Genomic DNA, 7,298 nt, shown 5'->3' with positions numbered 1-7,298 from the left:
GGTTTATTTTACTAATTGTATAGGTTTTATGTATGTGTGCATTTTATTAAGTACTTTATAGTTAAATATTTATAAAAAAAGTTATCTCTTCTTTGTCTCATAGGTATCCTAATAAATTTCAGGAATATTGCCGTTTAAGTATAGAGCAATATGACTTTTTGATTGGCCTTATTAAGCAGCAAATAACATTCCAATCAACTGTGATGAGGCAAGCAATATCTCCTGAACAACGTCTACTTGTAACGTTAAGGTTTGTTTTTTTAAATTATTTAAACTGTAAAAAAGAAATTATTACACCAAAGTGATATCTTTGTTTCTTTCTTTCAATAAAGGTTCCTGGCCACAGGGGAGAGCTATCACTCCATGCAGCATCAGTTTCTCATTGGGAAAAGTACATTGTGCAAGATCATTCCACATACTTGCGCGGTGATATGGGCTGCTTTGCAGCCTCGCTGCATGCCTTTTCCCACCCAAAACTATTTTCAAGCCATCTCGAAAGGTTTTGAGGAAAAGACGGATTTCCCAAATTGTCTTGGAGCAATTGATGGGAAGCATATCAGAGTGATACAACCACCTCATTCAGGGACTCTTTTTTTCAATTATAAAAAATATTTTTCAATTGTCTTACTTGCCATTGCGGACAGTGACAGTAATTTTATTGCCATAGAAACTGGTTCGTATGGCAGCACAAATGATTTGAGAATACTCGAAACCAGTGCAATGGCAAGACAGCTTCTTCAAAACCATATTAATATTCCTCCGGCCAAAGCACTTACTGGGAGCTCCACAATTCTCCCCCATGTCTTTGTGGCCGACGAGGCATTTGGTCTCCGCAATCACTTATTGAGACCATACTGTAAGCGGGGTTTGACAAATATGAAACGGATTTATAATGCCCGTTTATCACGAGCCCGCAAGACTGTGGAGTGCGCTTTTGGCATATTAAGTGGGCAATGGCGGTTACTTAAAACTGCTATATGCCTAAGTGTCGAAAATGTTGACACAGTTGTGAAGGCATGCTGTGTTCTGCATAATTTCAGTCGAATTGGTATGTCTCCACATGCACTGCTTGACGTGGGCAATGATGTCAACATTGCAAACACAATAGACCATTGCAATTGCCGTGCTTTATCAGGATGGCGCACAAGAGATGAATTTCTCAAATATTTTAATAGTGAGCACGGGGCAGTTGCTTGGCAGTATGATGCCATTTAATTTTTTTTTATATTTTTCATTTACTGTATCTGCATTTCATTATATTGATGGTTGTAATAAAATCTAATTTTTCTTTATTTTTGGCTTATGTGGTTTAACAATGTTCAATGATTCTAAAAACAACTCTATTATTATTTTTTTTTATTTTATAATGCACTGAAACATTAACCTCTAACTTTTTTTTTTTTTTTTTAATCCAAAAGGATATATTTGTAAAACCAAATTTTGAAATATAAAAAAAAAAGGTGTTTAAGATTTCAAACACAATATGATCCATTGGATCTCTTTGAAAATTTAAAGTAAATTTGACAAAAAACAAAAAAGGTTAAACATCATTGCATAAAATTGGATTATGCTTAAACCCAGCAAGTAAGGCCGTGTTCACACGTTCCGGTATCTGTCCTTTCATAATGCAACAGTAGCGCATAGGGGACGGTCCTTTCCCTTTGTAAAAATTCATTTTGAGGTACACTTCTGCAAATGACATATTGATCACATGCATTTGCATGGAAAGGCTTGTAAGTATTGACAAAGGTCCGCCCCCTGTGCACCAGCATTTCATTATGACTGGACCGATAAAGCCGCTGACACATGTTCTGCTTGGAGCCAGTTTTTAATGCAACACAAGCCCAGGGTGTCCGCACTGTGACAAATGGCATATGTGCTTACAGGGATATGCATGTGACAAATAGACACATTGCATGTGTCTCTATATAAATGCATATGTGCATGGGCAGAGGCTAACCACATTTTCACTTGGGTTGCATTATAAACGGACTGGTTGAGCAACATCTGCCTGTATTGTAATGGCTTGACTATAGAAACTGTAAACTTGGATAACAGTTAAACGGAAACTGTAACAATAAAGACTGCTAATTGCGTCGTGTAAGGTCATGGGGTTGATTTGGACTATGTGTTGGTGAAAAGGAAAATGTTGAGGCTGGCAATGCAGTTACTGTCTGCAACTCTTCATGTAGCCTTTGCTGTCTCCATGGGCTAGAATCAGAAAGCAGCATTCGAAGATAGGGACTATTTGGATCCTCGGAATATGATGTGCTTGGCAATGCATGAGTTTGTGGAGTTTCTATTTGGGTACATGTTTGTTTTTTTGGAGGTGATGCTACAAGACTAGTAGTTGGACTAGTTTCAAATGGTTGTGTGGTTGTTGTTTTTGGACACAATAAGTCTTTTAAATTGTTGACCAAAACATCAATACTAGGCAAAATATCACAATTGTCAAACAGTTCCACCACAGTCATGACATAAGCAATAAATAAATTGCGTTTCCCAGCAGGGAAGCGTCTGCATTGGCCCGCTACTACAACACCCAACCCATCATACATGTCTTGTGACCCTGCACGACGAATCATGTTTACCGCCTCATGTTCAATAGCACTTATTGGATCTGACTGCACACGTGCTGCCCTTCTTCAAGTTTGCCTGGTGTTGATGGGTGGTGGTTCTGGTGGAGAGTCGTCAATTTCCACGTTTGTTTGAGAATCTGTACCATGTGCATCTTCAACCAAAGATGTGTGGCTCTGCTCCATTGTTTGGTCATCAGTATCGAGATGTTCGTGTGCTTGTCCTCTTGTTTTTTTTGGAATGTTTCCTTGAGTCCTAAGATTTTTTTTTTTTTTTTTAATAGAAAGTAAATTTAGTATAATTGTATGGTAAAAGTTCATAATAAGATGCAGTAATTTCATTGTACATTCAAAAATGAAACAAATTAAATTAATATTATAATTAAATTTATACTTGAGATGATCAATCCAAAAAATGCTAGAGTGCTTGTATTGAATAACAAACAACATTGAAGTCAAATGGATACACGAGCTTTTAGAATTGAATAAACACATTGAAAGAACCGTAATGAAGAACACATTGCAGATGTTACCTACATCTGCTAACTTATCCAAAGTCATGCAAAGTTATGCATGTGTGTATACCATAAAATTATCAGATGTTTGTAACATTGGCAATGTGTTGTATTCTGTGTTTTTTCACTGTGTTCTTCAATTCAATGATCCTGTGTTCAATAATTTAATTGTATTCATATCTTTGCTTCTCTGTGTTTACATAATAAACTGATAAATCTCAAGCTGGGGAAATACTCGTCCAAGCACTGAGCCATTCACAGTATTGCAATACTTGAAAGACCATCAAGCTTTGCATTGTATCTTTTTTTTTCTTTTCTTTACAGAAATTTACTTAACCTTTTTCAATACATGAATACAAAATGATCTTATTTTAAAAATAAACTTACGGCCGAAGAGTACGAGTTGGTAAGAGAAAAAGTAATTCCTCAAAATGTTGATATGGCCTTTTGTGAGACGGGGAGGAGCCACTCTTTTCATTTATTGCAACTTCTCGTCTGAAGCGATCCCTACATGACCGCCACCTCGTGCGAACCTGCTCTTCTATTTTAAATGATAATTATTTTGTGTTATTATATTTAATTTATTAATAAAAAAAAAAATAATACATAAATTTGTTTCACTTACCCATTTTCCACTGATCACGTGGTTCCATCTCCTCCCAATCACTGGTTAATTCCTTGCATATTTGAATCCATGCATGACTTCTTTTGCTTTTGCTGGCATAATGTTTGTGTTGTAAGTCCCATAGCATTGGTCTTTCCTTTACCTATGTATGAGCACACAATTTTTTTTTTTTTTTCAATGCAAATTGTTTTAATGTTGTAAATAAAAACTATACATTTTAAATTTGTAAATGTGGATTTATGTCAAACATCTTTTTGCTTTTCATTGTGATATTTTGAATGTTTCTTTTATGGCCATTTTTTAAAAATTAAATTTTTTACAAACTTTGTACTATTTAAAAAACGTTGTAATTGTATTAGAGCATTTTGTTAAATTTTGTATTTTGAAAGTTCAAACTTAAAAATCAAATTTGATTAAAAATTTAAAAAAAATATATGTGGATGAAAATATAAGCCGTGACCAGTAGTTTAAACCAAAAAAACTGTGTTAATCAATTGTCTCAAGTGTAAGCCCAGGGTGTAGTATACAGCCAGCCACATACAGTATACAGGCAGCCCCCATGTAGTATACAGCCTGGCCACCCTATTTTTTAAACAAGACATAACTCAAAAATTTATATTCACTCTCTGTTGAGCCCAATCCACGCCACGGCTCCCGGCGGATTATTCTCTCTATTGTGCCGTAGCACAATACAATGCAGCCCTGTTGACACTGATGACTTCATCAGTGGCAACAGCGCTGCATCATAGTGTGCAACGGCCTTCAGATTGCATGGACGCAACTATGCCAGCTACAGAAGAGAGAAGATAGAGAATGAAGCACAGGGAGACGCAATGGGGATCATAAGCCGCAATCAACATTGTGGACAATGGATGTTTTTTTATCATAATATTTTAAATAAAGACTATTGGATAAGCAAAGATGAGCTATTTTTGATTTATTGTGCATGTTAAAAGTAGGCATATACACAAGCATATACAGTATATAGCCTTCTCTCACCATGGAGTATGTAGCTACATGCACACTGCCTTAGGACGTGTTGACACATTCAGCTAACCATCCGTTAATAACGCTACGCTAGTGCACAGGGGGCGGTCCAAGTTCAAAATAGACATGCATTTCTGTGGAAAACAATGTGACCAATAGTTCAATTTCTTGATTAACAATGGAGATTTTTTCGAAATTTGGGGCCAAAGCACACCCTGTGTGCAAGCGTTTCACTATGAACGGGCGGAGAGTGGAATGTGTATCCATGGCCATATGCTACATTTAATAAAAATTAAGATGGGCGTATATACGGCCATTAAATGTTCAACATACATTCAAATGGCATCAAGTCTTCCAACGGTAGCAGTGCTGTGCAGCACACGTTGTGCTTCGTACCCCGTCAAAAGATTTGACATGTGCGATATTTATGCTGCAAATGACACTTTGAAACATATATACCTATAGAGAGGGTCAGGGCTGAGCAGCACTCACCACCTCCTCCTCCTCTCCCCCGCAATGTGCACAACATGTTATGGAGTGTGAGGGCGCATTCAGACAATGCATTGTGTAGTGCGGTGGGTTGCGTTTTGAACGCATTCCAATGACTTGAGCATCAATCACATGCTAAGGATACATTGTGGCAGATTTACTTAACCGGCCCATTTGCGATCCAGGGGGGCATTCTCTGCGCTGGATTCTGGTCCGGCAGGGATTTATTAAGGTAGTTCCGCCGCCGTCCACCAGGTGGCACTGCTGCACTGAAAAGCATCGTAATGCTCTTCAATACACCAAGGCCGGCTGAGTGAAGGTAAGCGCAAGCTCCAAAAATGATTTTCTGTTTTTAAATGCAGCTGTTTTTCCAAATACGTCGGGTTTTCATTCATCCACGCCCCTCGATTTCCATTGCGCGCATGCAAGCGCAAATGCACCACAATCCGATCGCGTGCGCAAAAAAACCCGTGGCAATACAGGGAAAATCTGAACAGATCTTATAAATTCTGGTAAGACGTTGGGAAAACACAAATTGTGCCCTTAGTAAATGAACCACATTGTGTCAAAAAAGAACAACACAACATAACACAAGGCATCATCTGAATGCACACGTGTATATACACTGCCAGGCCGCCGTGTTATAAAGCAAATTTTAAATGTTAAAAACACATTTGTTTAAAAATTTAGTAAAGAAAAAAGGAATCTCCACAGCAAAGTCACATAAAAGGATTTTAAAGGACAATGCATACAGCATTTACCCCAGCCCCACCACCAAAAAAAAATAAAATAAAATAAAAGGTGCAAAAGGGAATTAAAGCAAGAATGAGAGACACAGAAAATGTAAAAAAAACTTACAAGAGAAATGACATGTGAGGCATCAAGATCCGAGCGAACACCAGATGCCATACTGGCAAGTGCACCCTGACACAAATACCACAAGAAATGAAATGCCAACTTTGCAAAAATGTAAACAGCGGGAAAAACATCATGAAAAAGCAGACAGAACCGGTACTGAACGTCAGGCGCATCCGTCAAACGCACACAGAGCTAAACAACGTTCACTGACACGCCAGACGCATGCGTCCAGCAACAATATGAAAAACGCAACTGGACGCAAAAACACATGCGCTAAGCGCATAGAAACACAAGGACGAAACGGAAAGAAAGAAAAGCCAATGATAACCATAGAAAAAAAAAAGGATGCGTCCGTCAAAAAGACGTAGGACGCATGCGTCAGGCGCATCGTGTGACCGCGGCCTAAAAGTTCAAATCACCCCCCTTTCCCTAGAACGGATATAAAGCATAATAAACAGTAAAAATCACAAACATATTAGGTATCGCCGCGTCCCAAAATGCCCGATATATCAAAATATAAAAACGGTTACGGGCGGCGGTGACCTCCGAGGCGGGAAATGGCGCCCAAATGTCCGAAATGCGACTTTTACACCTTTTTACATAACATAAAAAATGAAATAAAAAATGATCAAAATGGTAGCAATGAAAACGTCGCCTCATTACGCAAAAAATGACCCCTCACACATCTCCGTGCGCCAAAGTATGAAAAAGTTATTAGCGTCAGAATATAGCAAAAAAAATTTTTTCTTTTTTGTACTCATTTGTTTAATTTTTGAAAATGTATTAAAACACAATAAAACCTATATAAATTTGGTATCACCGCGATCGCACCGAACCAAAGAATAAAGTAGGTGTGTTATTTGGAGCGAAGAGTGAAAGTCGTAAAAACTGAGCCCACAAGAACGTGACGTGCGTTTTTTTTCCAATTTTTCCACATTTGGAATTTTTTTTCAGCTTCGCAGTACACGGCATGTTAAAATAAATAACATCACGAGAAAGTAAAATTTGTTACGCACAAAATAAGCCCTCACACAGGTCTGTACACGTAAAAATGAAAAAGTTATGGATTTTTGAAGTTGGAGAGCGAGAAATGAGCCGAAAAACCCTGCGTCCTTAGGGGTTAATAAATTAGCATTTTGGTTTTTTGCTGTCAAGTTGGGTTTCAGAGTGTACATAAATGAGCAAAAATACCTTTTTGATCTTACCATTTGACTGCTATGAAACAAATTGCGAAAAATGTAAAGAGGT

General features: G+C 37.8%; 1 long non-coding RNA gene across 1 annotated transcript; it reads right to left on the bottom strand.

Moving 5' to 3' along the window:
• Positions 1 to 1,709: 1,709 nt before the first annotated feature.
• Positions 1,710 to 3,752, bottom strand: LOC140128946 (uncharacterized). The gene is made up of 3 exons (XR_011855203.1): positions 3,717 to 3,752; positions 3,479 to 3,632; positions 1,710 to 2,832 (listed from the first exon to the last, which is right to left on the bottom strand). It is a non-coding gene; the product is annotated as an uncharacterized lncRNA (long non-coding RNA).
• Between the last annotated feature and the right edge of the window lie 3,546 nt (positions 3,753 to 7,298).

This window comes from Engystomops pustulosus, chromosome 4, assembly GCF_040894005.1.
Source record: "Engystomops pustulosus chromosome 4, aEngPut4.maternal, whole genome shotgun sequence".
NCBI lineage: Eukaryota > Metazoa > Chordata > Amphibia > Anura > Leptodactylidae > Engystomops > Engystomops pustulosus.
The sequence above is the reverse complement of the archived record's forward strand: the minus strand, read 5'-3'. Positions and strand labels throughout refer to the sequence as shown.